Raw genomic sequence first — 15,593 nt, 5'->3', positions numbered from 1 at the left:
CAGGGAACACGATACCTCCAGCTTTGTTCTTCTTTCTTAAGATTATTTGGCTTTTTGTGATCTTTTGTGGTTCCATACAAATTTTAGGAATATTTGTTCTAGTTCTGTGAAAAATGCCATTGGTATTCTGATTGGGGTTGCATTGAATCTATAGATTGCTTTGGGTAGTGTGGACATTTTAATAATATTAATTCTTCCAATCCATGAGCATTGTATATCTTTCTATTTATTTGTGTCTTCTTTAGTTTCTTTAATCAGTGTCTTACAGTTTTCCGTTTTCTTTATCAGTGTCTTACAGTTTTAATTTCTTTTATCAGCGTCTTCCCGTATAGCTCTTTTACCTCCTTGGTAAATTTATTTATAAATTTATTCCTAGGTATTTTATTCTTTTTGATGCAATTATAAATGGGATTGTTTTCTTAATTTTTTCCCCTAATAGTTCATTAATAGCATATAGAAATGCAACAGATTTCTGTATATTAATTTTGTATCCTGCAACTTTACTGAATTATTTGTTCTAATAGTTTTCTGGTGGAGTCTTTAGGGTTTCCTATATATAGTATTATGTCTTCTGCAAATAGTGACAGTTTTTCTTCTTTTCCAATTTGGATGTCTTTTATTTCTTTTTTTCCTGGTTGATCTAAATCTTGAGTTTCTTCTAATCCATAGCTTTCCCCCCTGCCCCACTTCTTTTCTTTTCCTTGCAATTCTGTGTTGAAGAAACCGAGTCATTTGTCCAGACGAGTTTCCCAGTTTCTGGATTTTGCTGATTATCCCCTATGGTGGTATTTATTTATTTATTTATTTATTTATTTATTTATTTATTTATTTTTATTTATTTATTTATGTGACAGAGAGACAGCCAGAGAGAGAGGGAACACAAGCAGGGGGAGTGGGAGAGGAAGAAGCAGGCTCCTAGCCGAGGAGCCCGATGTGGGGCTCGATCCCATAATGCCGGGATCACGCCCTGAGCCAAAGGCAGACACTTAACGACTGCGCTACCCAGGCACCCCCTATTTATTTATTTTTAAAGATTTTATTTATTTATTTGACAGACAGAGACAGCCAGCACGAGAGGGAACACAAGCAGGGAGAGTGTGAGAGGAAGAAGCAGGCTCTTAGTGGAGGAGCCTGATGTGGGGCTCGAACCCAGAATGCTGGTATCACGCCCTGAGCCGAAGGCAGATGCTTAACCGCTGCGCTACCCAGGCGCCCCCCTATGGTGGTATTTAATGTGTTCCTATGCTCTCTGTATTGTACTATAAATTGGTAGTTGGATCTTGATGCTTGATCAGATTCAGGTTTAATCATTTTCTTTCTTTCTTTTTTTTTTTTAAGATTTCATTTATTTGAGAGAGAGAGAGAATGAGTGGAGGGGAGGGGCAGAGGGAAAAGCGGATTCCGGCTGAGCAGGAAGGACTCTGGGCTTGATACCAGGACCTTGAGATGATGACCAGAGCCCAAGGCAGATGCTTAACCGACTGAGCCACCCCGGTGCCCTGCTTTTCTTTCGTTTTGAAAGGATGTCCAACTATATCTGGTTTTCTCTCTTTTTTTAATAATGTTTAGATTGATGAGTGGGTTCAGATATTGTCAATTTGATCTATTTGTTAAAGTAGTTCCCATCAGCTTTTTGCCTGATGATTTTAGGAGCCAGTGATGTTTGCTCCCTCGATCCATTATTTCATTAGAGATCTAACTAGATATTGAGACCACTAACTAGATTTAATTTGAACTGCAGTCGAAAGAGAGGGTTCCACTGTTCAAAAATAAAGTCTGGAGACTATTGGATTGTAGCTGTTCTCTGAGAGCACCAATAACGACAGGAACCAGGAACTCTGAGTGGGGACAGTGACTGTAACTAACTTGTAGTACTTTTTAAACCTTCTTTACTTCCTCATGTGTGCTGTTTTTGGCCTATAGTCTTTCCCTTACAACAGTTAAACCCTTACAACAAAAAGGGCCCATATGTTTTAACGTTTAAAGAGCAAGATGGATGGACTGTCTTACTCTAGAGCCAGGCTTGGGGGAGGGAGGGGAGGGAGGCTTAGGGGTGGAATGAAAGTTCTGCTTTAATGAACAAAGGAAGTGGTTAAGTCCTTGGGGCCTATGCAGCTTCAGAAGAGCTTGCAAAGTGACCTTGACAGCATCTAAGACTAGATACTTACAGCTTAGAATGGGAGGACCAAACCCTTATCCTTACTTTTTATTCTACAGCATAAGCGGACTTTCTAGTCTGTACAAAGGGCCTGCCTGCTTAGGCTTCAGTTCTGTCCCATGTGACACGTTCCAGGCCCAGAGTCTTGGTAGCTGTGTGTAAGGCTGACTCTTAGGAATCCTAAACTGATAACCTCAGGAGAGCCCGAGGGCTCCTTGTTTGGGCTCTGTTCTAAGGAAGGCCAAGGGCAGGAACCTCTTAGCAATAGCTTTGGCTGAGCCTTGGCGGGAATACCTTAAGCCAATCCAGCCAAGAGAAGAGCTGCTGTGGAGCACTTGGTGTTCTCTAGCCTTTGCAGAGGTCACAGGCAGACAGGCAGGGGAGCAAGGCCTTAATTAGCTAGGGACTGCTGGAGCAAAGCCATTTGGCAGTGTCTTACCTCAGCTCTTCAGTGGGACTGGCTCCTTCTCCTAGTGACAGTGCAAATGCTCCCTCCTTTTATAGCTTTTAGGTCTCTGAGAGATCTCTTCTTTGTGAGCTTCGAGACACTTCTGTGTAGTACGGTTCAAGGCTGATTTTAAAAGCTAGTTCGGTGGAATGACAAAAATTCCTGCCATCTGCACGGTGCTTTTTTAACCACTCAAGCACGTTTTATTTCATTTGTTCTGAACCAATAGTCTGTGAGTTGTAGATGAGGAAATCGAAGCCCAGAAAGGAGAAGTACTTAATTAAGATTATAGCTAATGACACTGTGGATTCCCAGACTAGAGGTCTTTCTACCAGTATGTGAAAGACAAGGGGAAAGGAGGAGGATGGCAAATACAGTTGGGTAACTTTTATGTACCAGGAACTGTATAAGGTGCTTAGTTTGGTTTTCTCACAACGTTACACGGTAAGACATTTTACCATATGAACCCTGGAATGGTTAAGTAACTTAGCCAAGATTATAGCTAAGAAGTGGCAGTGCCTGGATTCAGATGTAAGTCTGTTTGACTTTAAAGCCCGTGTCTTTCTGTCATTATACTATATTCCTTGACACTTGTTTATTCTAGAAAATACTTATTGAGCTGCCGATGTGATACTAGGTATAAGGGTTACAAGAAAGTGTAAGATTCAGTAATCTCTGCCCTCATGGAACTCGTAATTTTGGTGATGATTCACTGCTCCATTAGAGGGAAGAGGGCAAGAAGTAGATAAGAGGGATAGGAGGTAGTGGGAACTCTGAGGCCCCCAATCTTTCATGGTAGAGGATTTGTCAGAGGGGGCTTCCCAGAGAAGTAGGTACTTCAGCTAGTCTAGTAATGAAGCACATAGGTCCTGGGGTCAGTCTACCTAGGTCCCATCACTTGCTAGTAATACTTTGGGCAAGTTACTTCACCCCTCTGAGCCTACTTCCTTATCTGTAACATAGAGATAATCATATTGTCTACCTCAAAGGGCTGTTGTGAAGATTAAGATGAGATAATTCATGCTGAACGTTTAGCAGAGTGCCTGACACGTAATAAGCTCCATTAATTGTCAACCGTTATAATTATCGTTGTTTAACCTGTGTTTCTCCCGCATTCAGCTCAAGTTGAGACAAGTGAAGCCCAGTTCTCTTAGGACCTCTTATTATCAATAAACTGGGAGTTTATTTAAGTGATTTTTTAAAAAAGATTTTACTTATTTATTTGACAGAGAGACAGCCAGGGAGAGAGGGAACATAAGCAGGGGGAGTGGGAGAGGAAGAAGCAGGCTCCCAGTGGAGGAGCCTGATGTGGGGCTCGATCCCACACCGAGATCACGCCCTGAGCCGAAGGCAGACGTTTAACGACTGAGCCACCCAGGCGCCCCACATTTAAGTGATTTCAAAATATTTCATTGAGGCCTAAGATTCTGTCAACGTAAAAACTGCCACTTAATTGTTTCCAGGAGGGCAGCTGTTTGTATCTGGTGTCAACCCAGCCTGGCATGTGCTCCCTAAAGCATCTCTGGTTAGTCCCTGGAAATGCTATTATCTGGGGAAAACCCCTCTTTCCTCTCCGACTTCATTGGATAGGCCAGAAGCTGGCTTCCTTTAGAAACTGGTCTGTTCCCTCGAGAGCCCATGCTTTTTGCCCACTGCACCCCCGCCCCCTGCCATGTTCTTTATCGCTAGACTAGCACTGAGGTACCTACTTCTTTGGGAAGCCTTCCCTGGCAACTTCTCCTACCCCCAAAGATTAGAGCTCCCCTCAAGCTCCCATTACCTCCTTTCCCTCTGTCTATCCCTGTGTTCCCATTCCCTCTGCCATAGCAATGAGCAGTACCAAATTATGAGTTCCATGAGGGCAGAGATTACTAAATCTTACACTTCCTTATATCCCTTGTACCTAGCATTGCATCTGTAGCTCAGTAAAGATTTTTTAGAATAAACAACTGTCAAGGAATATAGTATAATGATAGAAAGAAACAGGCTTTAAAGTTAGCAGACAGCTCTGAATCCAGGTTAACTTTCTCCCAAACTTATTGTGCTGGAGAAAGTAATGTAATTTTAGTAGTCCAAGTCCAGTTCCTAGTTAGGATCCTGTTCATTTGAGGAACTGTGGAATAATAGTACCTTTATACATTTCTACACTGTATTCTTTTAAAATAAGTTCTTTTTTTTTTTTTTTTAAAAGATTTTATTTATTTATTTGGCAGAGATAGAGACAGCCAGCGAGAGAGGGAACACAAGCAGGGGGAGTGGGAGAGTGAGAAGCAGGCTCATAGTGGAGGAGCCTGACGTGGGGCTCGATCCCATAATGCCGGGATCACGCCCTGAGCCGAAGGCAGACGCTCAACCGCTGTGCCACCCAGGCGCCCCTAAAATAAGTTCTTAATACGTAAACTAATAAATAAGTTCTCTTCAGAATATCGCTCTCATATGAAGACCATAGGATTACTCTGAGAACCTTTTGAGATCAAGTTTGGAAAAGCTAGGAGCCTTTAATATGATAAGGAAAGGTATGTAGGGTTTCCTACATTTTTTTTTTAAGCTTGAACTCATGATCCTGAGATCAAGAGTCCCATGCTCTATGTACTGAGCCAGCCAGTTGCCCCTCCTATATTTTTTTGATTATGAAATTTCCACACCCTCCCCGCTCCTTCCCCCCAAACTCTAAACAAACCCATCTATTGACATTACATAAGACACTAGTGTTCCACGGAACACAATTAGGGAAATGAGCACAAAGTGGCTTCCTGCTTTTTTTGTTAGTAAGGCTTGGAGAAGTTGAATGGCAACCTGTGCTTTGGTTGGCAAGGTAACTCCAGGGCTCCCTTGTTTTCACAGACTGGGTTGTTGCTGCAGAAAGCTGGAGATCTTGGTTAATCCACCGGTCCCTGATTATGTCCCAGAATCAATGGTAGGAGATTTAGCTAATCAAGCATCTATAGTTGGCCTAGTCTTTTGCTTCTGGAGGAGAAGATAAATGCCCTGCTTTGAGGGAACAACACTCAGTTCAATTAGAGAACTGTCTACTCTCTGGTGAATTGCAGCTGGCCCAGAAGTAGGTTGGAGGTGGGTTGCATTCATAATTTCAGTCTTATAGAGTTCTGGGTTTCAGTCCTCACTGTGCTTTGACTGAGGTACTTCTATTTTCTCAGTCCTAGTTTTCTTAGTTATTTATTTTATTATTTTTTTTTAGAGAGAGAGAGTGCATGAGCACAAGTGGGGGGGAACAGAGAGGGAGAGGAAGAGAGAGAATCCCAAGCCGGCTCCACACCCAGTGCAGAGCCTGATGTGGCGCTTGATCTCATGACCCTGAGATCGTGACCTGAGCCGAAATCAGATACTTAACCGGCTGAGCCACCCAAGTGCCCCGTTTTCTTATTTAAAGATGAAGAGGTTGGGTTAGATTAATTGCTTTCAGTAAATAGTTATTAAACATTTACTATGACCTGATCACTGTTCTAGGATAATAGGGATGTAGTGATGGAAAGCCAGATACTGCCTCATGGAGCTTCATCTAATAGAGATGGTTAGATGATATGAGTGAGGAAGTATATCTTACAGATTAAGACTTCAGTGATCGAGGGTCACTGTAGTCTAGCGGGCTTCCTGGAGATGGTGTGACTTAGTCTCTAAAACTCTGTTTAAGGTTTATCTACTGCAGAAGTTCAGGGAGGCATTTGGATTTTTATTCATTTATTTTTTTATTTATATAATAATTTTTTATTATGTTATGTTAGTCATCATACAGTATATCCTTAGTTTTTGATGTAATGTTCCATGATTCATTATTTGCGTATAACACCCAGTGCACCATGCAATACGTGCCCTCCCTAATACCCATCACCGGCCTATCCCAATCCCCCACCCCCCTCCCCTCTGAAGCCCTGTTTGTTTCCCAGAGTCCACAGTCTGTCATGGTTCATTCCCCCTTCTGTTTACCCCCCCTTCATTCTTCCCTTCCTTCTCCTACTGATCTTCCTATTTCTTATGTTCCATAAATGAGTGAAACCATATGATAATTGTCTTTCTCTGCCTGACTTATTTCGCTTAGCATAATCTTCTCCAGTCCCGTCCGTGTTGCTGCAAATATTGTGTAATCGTTCTTTCTGATGGCTGAGTAATATTCCATTGTATATATGGACCACATCTTCTTTTTTTCTTTTTCTTTTTTTAAAAGATTTTATTTATTAATTTGACAGAGACAGCCAGCGAGAGAGGGAACACAAGCAGGGGGAGTGGGAAAGGAAGAAGCAGGCCCCTAGCGGAGGAGCCTGATGTGGGGCTCGATCCCAGAACACCGGGATCATGCCCTGAGCCAAAGGCAGACGCTTAACGACTGCGCCACCCAGGCGCCCCATGGACCACATCTTCTTAATCCAGTCATCTGTTGAAGGGCATCTCGGCTCCTTCCACAATTTAGCTATTGTGGACAATGCTGCTATGAGCATTGGGGTGCATATGGATTTTTAAAATGACCTGAGTGCAAGTGGGAATGAGCAAGGGGAATGGAGTGCTCAGGTGAAGGTGTTACCCTGTATTGCTCCTAGGCATGGCACCCCCCCAGGGGTGCTCTGCTGAGGGGGCGTTTTCCAGGCAGCTGTAGGTAGCACTGCCAGAGAGAATTTGCAGCTAAGAACGGAGGGAGGGGCTGGTAGATGGGGGATTGATATTGTGGGTAGAGGTGAAGAATCATAAGTGATGAAGTCAGAAGTTAAAAGGATTGAGAACTGGTGACTTGTGGCATGTGAAATGGGTCAGGGCAACAGTTCTTGTCTCAGGTTTTAAATGACAGAGGGACTTGAAACCTGAATATGTTTATATATAATTTACTAAGTTCTTACCATGAGCCAGGCACTGTTATTAATATTTTTAATGGCAAGCTGATGTAATTTTTTATTATTTAATTCTTATTTTTAGGGTATTTAATCTTTATCCCAATCCTAAGAGGGTAGGTACTATTATTTTCTTATTTTACAGGTGAGAAAACAGAGGCCCAGAGAACTTAAATAACTTGCTTAAACTCACATAGTTAAAGAGTGGTGGAGTTAGGATTCAGCCCTGGTTGATATATTTCTAGGGTCCTTGCTCTTAATCACCATGCTGTGCAGTTTTAGGCAGTGAGAAGCCAGCGTAGATTTCTGGGAGCAAAGCCACTTGTGGCCAGTATGTGATGCAGGGCAGTGTCCCAAGGAGAGGTGGAATGGAAGGCAGGAAGACTAGCCACAGGCTGTTGTGGTACTCACCTCACTTACTTTTGAAGGTATGTGAAGGTCTTAACATGACTTCCTGAGATGGATCTGGCAGTGGCCAGCCCTACTTGTAATTAGCCTGTTTTAGAAATCATTTTCCAAAGAATTTTAATCTACAGGAAGCTCTCCTATCCCTACTGAACAGGCTGTTCCAGGCAGAAGGGCCCCCAGGAATCATCAGGTCAGGAATACCTCCTCTGGGGTCAGAGTCCAAGCGGCATCTGGAAGCATTTGCAAGAGGGGAAGTATTAAGACTTCCTGCGGCTAGTAGAGTTCGCTCTCCTGATATGGGGGGAGTATCTCCATCATGGTTGGTAGTCTGGCTGCTCATCTTGAGAGACGGGGCAAGTGGGCTGGGTTACTGCGAAGTGACGGACATAGTCCTTGTCCTTGAGCAATCCGCAGATTACTGAGAAGATAAGCACACAGGCAAGTACATTCAATATAGTGTCACAAGTGCGACGGTAGAGGAACAGAGAAGACGTGCTGGCAGAAAGGAAGGAGAGTCTAAATGCTTAGCAAGAGGGAGTCAGGGAAGGCTGCAGAGATGTTTAAGGTGGATCTTTAAGGATGACCAGAAGAGTGCCTCTTGGGTCCTCACTTCCAAGATGACCAAGAAAAGAAGGAATAACGGTCATGGCAAAAAGGGCCGTGGCCTCGTGCAGCCTGTTTGCTGCACCAGCTGCCTGTTGTGTGCCCAAGGACAAGGCCATTGAGAAGTTCGTTATTCAGAACATAGAGGCTGCTGCCCTCAGGAACATGTCTGAAGCGAGTGTGTTCAAGGTCTATGTGCTTCCCAAGCTGTATGTGAAACTACTGCGCGTGCTCTGCCATCCATAGTAAGGTAGTCAGGAATCGCTCTCGTGAAGCACAGAAGGACCCAACACCCCCACCCGATTTAGACCTGGGGGTACTGCCCCACCACCTCCACCAAAGTCCATGTAAGGAGCTAACTCCTTAAGGACTGAAGAAAAACTGTGTTCTGGGGGAAAAATGGCGATTATACTTAAAAAAAAAAAAAAAAAAAGGATGACCAAAAGAGTACTAGGTAGTGTGAGTGAGGAAGTACATGGCATGCTCAGGGAATGGTGAGTTGTTCCTGGTGCTGGACCGACTGTTGGGCTGCTCAGAAGGGATTCTGAATGGCAAAGAGCTTACATCCTGTTGGATTTGAGCTTTATTCTAGATATTTAAGGTGGAGGGTCACTTGGTCAGAGTGGTGTTTTAGAAAGTTCTCTTTGATGCCTGTGCTCAGGAGGCCAAGAGTGGGTAAACTAGAGGCAGGAGAGCAACTGCAGATGCTGGAGGCTGGAACTAGAGCAGTGGTCATGGGGATGGATTGAAACGTGTGAGTGAAGGGCGGAGGAGAAGCGTTAGGTGAATGGATGCTGAGGCCATTAACACATGAAATACAGCCTGGGGAGCTGCTGTGGGGAGTTAATGTTGGTTTTGAGATGCCTGTGGATGACATCTGCTACCTGGGGGAGAAGATGCGAGTTTTGGAGTTCCTCAGAGAGAGAGGAGCATAGCTATGCGAATGATTTCCAAGCGAGAGTAGAGACCATTAGAAATAGGTGAGGGACGCCTGGGTGGCTCAGTCAGTTAAGGGTCTGCCTTCAGCTCAGCTCATGATCTCCCAGTCCTGGGACTGAGTCCCGCATCAGGCTCCCTGCTCAGCGGGGAGTCTGCTTCTCCCTCTGCCCTTCACCCTGCTCGTGCTGTCTCTCTCTCTCAAATAAATAAATAAATAAATAAAATCTTATAAAAAAAGGAAAAAGAAATAGGTGAAATCACCTGAGTAAAATCCATAAAGTGGAGAAAGGAAGGACGCTGAGGATAGGGCCCAGGAGAACTGTGATATGTGTAGACAGAAACACTAGGGAAGGAGACTGAGGAGGAGCAATCAGAGAGGGAGGAGAAAGTCCTGTCCGGGAAGCCAGGAGGGGGAAGATTTTCTAAAAGAAGGTAAGTGTCTATTGAAGCAGAGAATAAGTAGGGTGAGCCCTGAACTGAAGCTATTGTCATTGGTGACCTGGTGACCAGTTTCAGTGGAGGGGTAGGGATGGAAGCTAGACTGCTGTGGCTTAGGGAGGGAGTAGGAGGTGAGGAGACAGAGGCAGCAAGTGTAGACTTCTCTTTTGAGAAAGATAGTGGTAAGGGAAGGAAGGAAAGTAGGTGATATTTTGAAGAGGGACCAGAGAAGGCAGGTTCAAAGAGTTTGGTTTTTAAAGTTGGCGGAGTGGAGTGGGGAGCTGAGCTGGGCTAGGTTGAGGGAGGAGAGAGAGATGAAGCCAATGGAGGTGCCATGTCTCTCAGCTTCCCGTTCCTGTCAGAGCCCTACACTGTGGTGCTGTGTTGAAGTCTGCAGTCACAAGAAGGAGTGTGGGACAGTAAGAGAGACCTGGACATTAATAATAATTGACAATAGCACCAAATATTGAGCAACCTCTGCACGCAAGGCATTTTTGTAGATACATCAAACACAATTCTAACGCTCACCACAACTCCCAGAAGTAAGTGCGGTATAGTCACCATTTTCCATGCGGAAATAAATGAGGTAAGAAACATTCAACTAGTTAGAGGTGGAGCCGGCGTTTCAGCTGAGGTCTGTGAACCCTCAAGGTGTGCTCTTTCCATTCCGCTGTGTTGTTTTCCCATTAGAAGCTCAATCCTGAGACTCTCAAGAGGGCCTTGGAAGGGGGTGAGGATGGGTGGATGGCCCAGAGAGATAAAGGTATAGTTCTGTGACTGGCCTACCCTGGAGGGAATGTGACTTAATCTCTGCAGTGAGGGAGAAAGGCCTTGCTCTGTTTTGTCTCTGCTTAGCCAGTGGCTTTCAGTTTGTTTTTCTCCATCTCTCTGTAATTTCCTACCAATGCCTGTGAGCTCCTCCCTGGGGCCTACTGTTGATGACTCACAGAGCAAAAAAGGATCAATTTCTTTCTTTCTTTCTTTTTTTTTAAGATTTTATTAATTTATTATTTGAGAGAGAGATTGAGAGAATGAGTGGGAGGAGGGGCAGAGGGAGAAGCAGACTCTCCTCGGAGCAGGGAGCCCAACGTGGGACTTGATCCCAGGACTCTGGGATCATGACCTGAGCCGAAGGCAGATGCTTTACCTACTGAGCCACCCAGGCATCCAAAAAGGATCCATTTCTAAGCCCAAGGTATTCTTTTTGACAACCTACCTGTGAGGACTTGCTGAGCTGTGGGATTCCAGTCCCTCTGGCACAGGGCACATGGTAAGCTGCTTCTTGATAAATATTTTTATTTGAATGGAATAATTTTGGATCAGTGGAAAGAGCAAAACACTGAAGATTAGAAGACATGATTTCCAGTCTCAGTGAGCAGCTAGGCCACTCAGGCAGGTCACTTCCCCTTGCATATTTATTTGACATAAGGCGGGGACTGTGTTTTACTCATCCCTGTACCCACATACCTGGCTCACGGCCTGATTGAACAGGTGTCTTGAGTGAGTTATTATGGAGTAATTTAATCTGCTCATCTGTTAAATGAGGGAATTGGACTTTTTGATTTCTAAAAGTCATCCCAGTTCTAAAAATGTGTTGTTCTATGAGGATTAATATACTCTAATTATGAAATAATAAATGTGGTCATTTATTTAGGACCTACTACTTACCAGGCACTGTATGATGCTCTTTATGTACTTATTTTTTTTAGATGATTTTTAAAAATGTTAAATTTTGTCTTGGTTGTTTAGAAATATTGTGGTCCCTTGGGCTATCGGCTTAAGGAGGGCAGGGTGACCTCTGCCTGTTTACCGTTGTAGCTCTGGTGCTGGACACAGTCCTGGGCATGTAATGGATGCTCAGTAAGTATTTGTTGAACAAATGAATGAATGGATGTATTATCATTGCAACAATTCTGTAACGGAGGGACTGTTAGCTCCATCTTACTAAGAAAATTATAGTTCAGCGGTCATAGAACTAGTATGTAGCTAAGATAGAGGATTCAAACCTGTCTAACTATAGAATTAGTGCCTTTACCACTTAATACCACAGTGCCTCCCCTTATCTGATGTTTAAAAAAAATTTTTTTTAAAGTAGTCTCTACACCCAACATGGGGCTTGAACTCACGATCCTGAGATTAAGAGTCGCTACTCTTCCGACTAAGCCAGCCAGGTGCCCCCACTTCCCTGATATTTTAATTGAAAAATTGGAAGGGAGGAAGAGAGTGAGGAAAAATGCAGAGCAGAAAGTCAAATTTTCATGAGGGATTGGTGATGGGGTTAGATGTTGGGCACCAAAGTTTTATTCATGCTGAGTTGGCAAGTATTTTTAGCACCTTAAGAAAACAAAGAGTTTAATAAAAGCAGCTACTATTCATTGGGTATTGCATTATTGTGTAATAAACCAATGACATTTAGAAGCCATTTCCATTGTTTTAATGATCATCTGTTCATTGAAAACTCTTGAATTTGTGTTTCTAGCTCAGACTTCTCTGAACATTAGACTTGTATATCCAACTTCTTAACTGAGATTTTGGATGTCTTAGCATTTTATTTTATTTTATTTTTTAAATATTTTATTTATTTATTCATCAGAGAGAGAGAGAGAGAGAGCAAGCATGGGAGCAGCAGGCAGAGGGAGAAGCAGGCTCCCCGCTGATCAAGGAGCCCAACACGGGACTTGATCCCAGGAATCCGGGATCATAACCTGAGCCGAAGGCAGAAACCGACTGAGCCACCCAGGCATCCCGTCGAATCAGCATTTTTAAACTTAACAAGTTTACTCTTACGTTCAGTCTGTCAGCAGATCCTATCTGTTCTAGCTTTAAAACGTATCCGAAATTCAGACATTTTTCATAACCTCTGCCACTACCACCTTGATCGGAACTACTGTTGTCTCTCGCTTGCAGAGGTGATAGCCTCTTAGTTGGTTGCACGCTTTTGCCCCTGCCTGCCAACAGTTTGTTTTGAATGGAGCAGTCAGAGCAATCCTTTCAAAGTGTAAATCTAATCATATAGCTCTTCTCTTTAAAATCGTGTCTTTCAGAGAAAAAGCCAAAGTCCTGGGCTCTCAGTTACTGGCTTATCTTCCTCTCCCTCCCCTCGCTCACCCTGCCCCATCGGCCTCCTCACTGTTCTTTGAGCAAGACGGACGCGCTCCTGCCTTGAGCCCTTTGCCATTGCTCTTCCCTCTGTTTCCTCTTTCCGAGGGGCTCTTTAGCTCATTTCTTTCAGATCTTTTGGTCAAATGCCAACTTCTCAGTTAGGATTTCTTCAGTCATTCTATTTAAAAGTAGCCAAGTCCTTTCTCATAGCACACCGCAACCTCTTTCTCTGTATATCTCCGTACCATTTATCCCCCTCTGATAGATTTCTTTCTCCAGGCCCCCCCCCGCCCCCCCCGGAGCAGGGAATTTTGTTCATTGCCAAGTCCTCAGTGCCTAGAATACTGACCGGCATTTGGCATATGCTTAATAAGTATTTGTTGAATGAAATCTTTTGGGGCAGGTACATTGCTGGAGGCTTTACAAGTATTTGTTTACTTTTCTTCACATCCCAGCAAGATGAGGAAAATTGCAAGTGAGGAAAATGATTTGTCCAAGATTGCATGGCTAGAAAGTTGTAAAGCCTAGGTGTATTCCACTTAATACATTGCCAGGTCTCCCCAACATAATGCACAAGGACGGAGCCTAAGTATTAGTATTGCTTTGCTGCTGAGCGAAGTGTGTAAACCGGAGGCCAGGATAGCAGAAGAAAGGCAAAGTCCGAATGTCCTGAATTGGGCGTTGTTCACTGACTCACACGGGAACACACTGGTGCTTGTGATGCTGCCGCAGCTGGAAGCCTACAACGTACCTGGAAAGAGGCCTCTGGGTGAGATCTTCCGGTATGCCCTTTGACACACCTTTGGCTTGTACCCGCAGAAAGTGTACCCCTTCTGGGTTTGTGATGATTCGGGAATTTTTCTCCCCACTCCCCGGAAAGACCTTCTTCCCACAGTTTGGAATAACATTACAGTTGCTTCAGGCCAGTTGCCTCCGGTCGCCCTTCTTTCCTGAGGGTTAATGTCAGCCAAGGTCAGAGGGTCAGCCATGTCCAGGGTGTACTGGAGTGTGGCTTTCTGTGGTTTGGTGATTAGAAAGGCCTAGGTCAGAGCTGTTCCTGGAGTCAGATGAGGCTAGAGTCTGAAATATCTTTAGGGTAAAATGAGGCTGAATTCAAATGCGATCCTAACAGAAGTGTGTCACTGTCGGGAAAGAAGGCAAGGGAGAATAAGATCAGGATGCAGACTACCCCCCCCCAACCCCCAGCTGGGATATACTCTGTCTCTCTCCTAAGTCTTGGTAGTTGTAACCACCCTCTACCATTTTTTTTATTGCGGTAAAATACATATAACATGAAATTTACCATTTTAACCATTTTTAAGTGTACAGTTCAGTGGTATTAAATACATTCATGATGTTGTGAAACCATCACCACCAGGCATCTCCAGGATGCTTTTCATCTTGTAAAACGGAAACTTATACCCATTGAACACTCACTCTCTTTTCCTGTCCGCTCCCCCCACCCCAAGCCCCTGGCAGCCACCATTCTACTTTCTGTCTCTGATTTTGACTACTCTAAAACCCAGCTGCCAGTAAGTTTGGGCTGAGGGACCTGGCGAAGCCCTGGACTTATAAGAGACCCAGAGAGATGGAGCAGAAGCAGATGTGTTCGGAGTAAGACTGTTCTCAGTGACACGATGGAAGTAGAAGAGAAGGGAGTGGAAAAAAGTCATCCTGGGTATGACATGGTCAGTGACATGTCCAGAGAACAGTGAATAGTGAAGTGTGGATCAGAGTGGTCCCCAGAGTAAAATGAGACTGGAATCAGAGCTGTTCGCAGGGAATAATGGAAATAGGATGAGAACTTTCCTCAGGGTAAGATAAACCTGGAGGAAAAGTGTTTGGGGGTGACAATACCGTTCAGGGTGAGAGAAAGAAAATAGCGTGTTTGAACAGGCAGAAGTGGCAAAGGAAGCAGGGAGGAAAGAATTGTAGGGAAACATGATCAGGAGATGAGGCTAGGGAGACAGATGTCAGATTGTAGAGAGCCTTGTGTGTCATGTTAAGGATTTGAGGCTTTATTCTTTTGGCAAAGCAGAGTCCTTGAAAACTCTCAAATAAGGGGTAGATATGGTCAAATTGCTTCTGGTCACTGTGCCCTGTGTTCCCAGGAGAGCTGAGGTCAGGAAAGGCTAGACTATGGCAGCCTAGGGACTTGAGGGAGATGTTTGCTGGAAACCACAAGGATCTGGCTTATGGGTCTGAGCTGAGCTACATGAGGGAGGGGGTGGAGTGTCAGGGAAATCGCAGAGGCTTTCCTGGACTTCGTCAGAAACTGAGAACCTCCGGAGTTGCACAGCCCTGTGAATGTGCTAAATGCCACTAAGTTGTGCACTTGAAAATGGTCAGTTTTGGGGGCGCCTGGGTGGCCCAGTCAGTTAAGTGTCTGCCTTCAGCTCAGGTCATGATCCCCAGGGTCCTGGGAAATCAGCCCTGAGTAGGGCTCCCTGCTCAGTGGGGAGTCTGCTTCTCCCTCTCCCTCTGCCACTCCCCACTTGTGCTCTCTCGCTCAAATAAATAAATAAATAAACAAACAAATAAATAAATAAATAAAATCTCTAAAAATAAATAAATAAAATGGTCAATTTGGGGGCGCCTGGGTGGCTCAGTGGGTTAAGCATCCGACTGTTGGTTTTGGCTCAGGTCGTGATCTCAGGGT

The 15,593-nt window shown here is 44.2% G+C and overlaps 1 protein-coding gene and 1 pseudogene across 4 annotated transcripts in view; both read left to right on the top strand.

Annotated features, from left to right (window-relative positions):
* STIM1 (stromal interaction molecule 1) overlaps positions 1-15,593 on the top strand; it is a 187,052-nt gene that overhangs the window by 35,413 nt on the left and 136,046 nt on the right. The gene's annotated exons all lie outside the window — the stretch shown is intronic.
* On the top strand, positions 6,496-12,222 carry LOC148108746 (small ribosomal subunit protein eS26 pseudogene; annotated as a pseudogene).

Source organism: Ursus americanus, chromosome 16 (genome assembly GCF_024610735.1).
Source record: "Ursus americanus isolate L20-20 chromosome 16, mUrsAme1.1.p, whole genome shotgun sequence".
NCBI classification, from domain to species: Eukaryota; Metazoa; Chordata; class Mammalia; order Carnivora; family Ursidae; genus Ursus; species Ursus americanus.
Note: the sequence above shows the minus strand (reverse complement) of the source record. Positions and strands in the feature narration are given on the sequence as shown.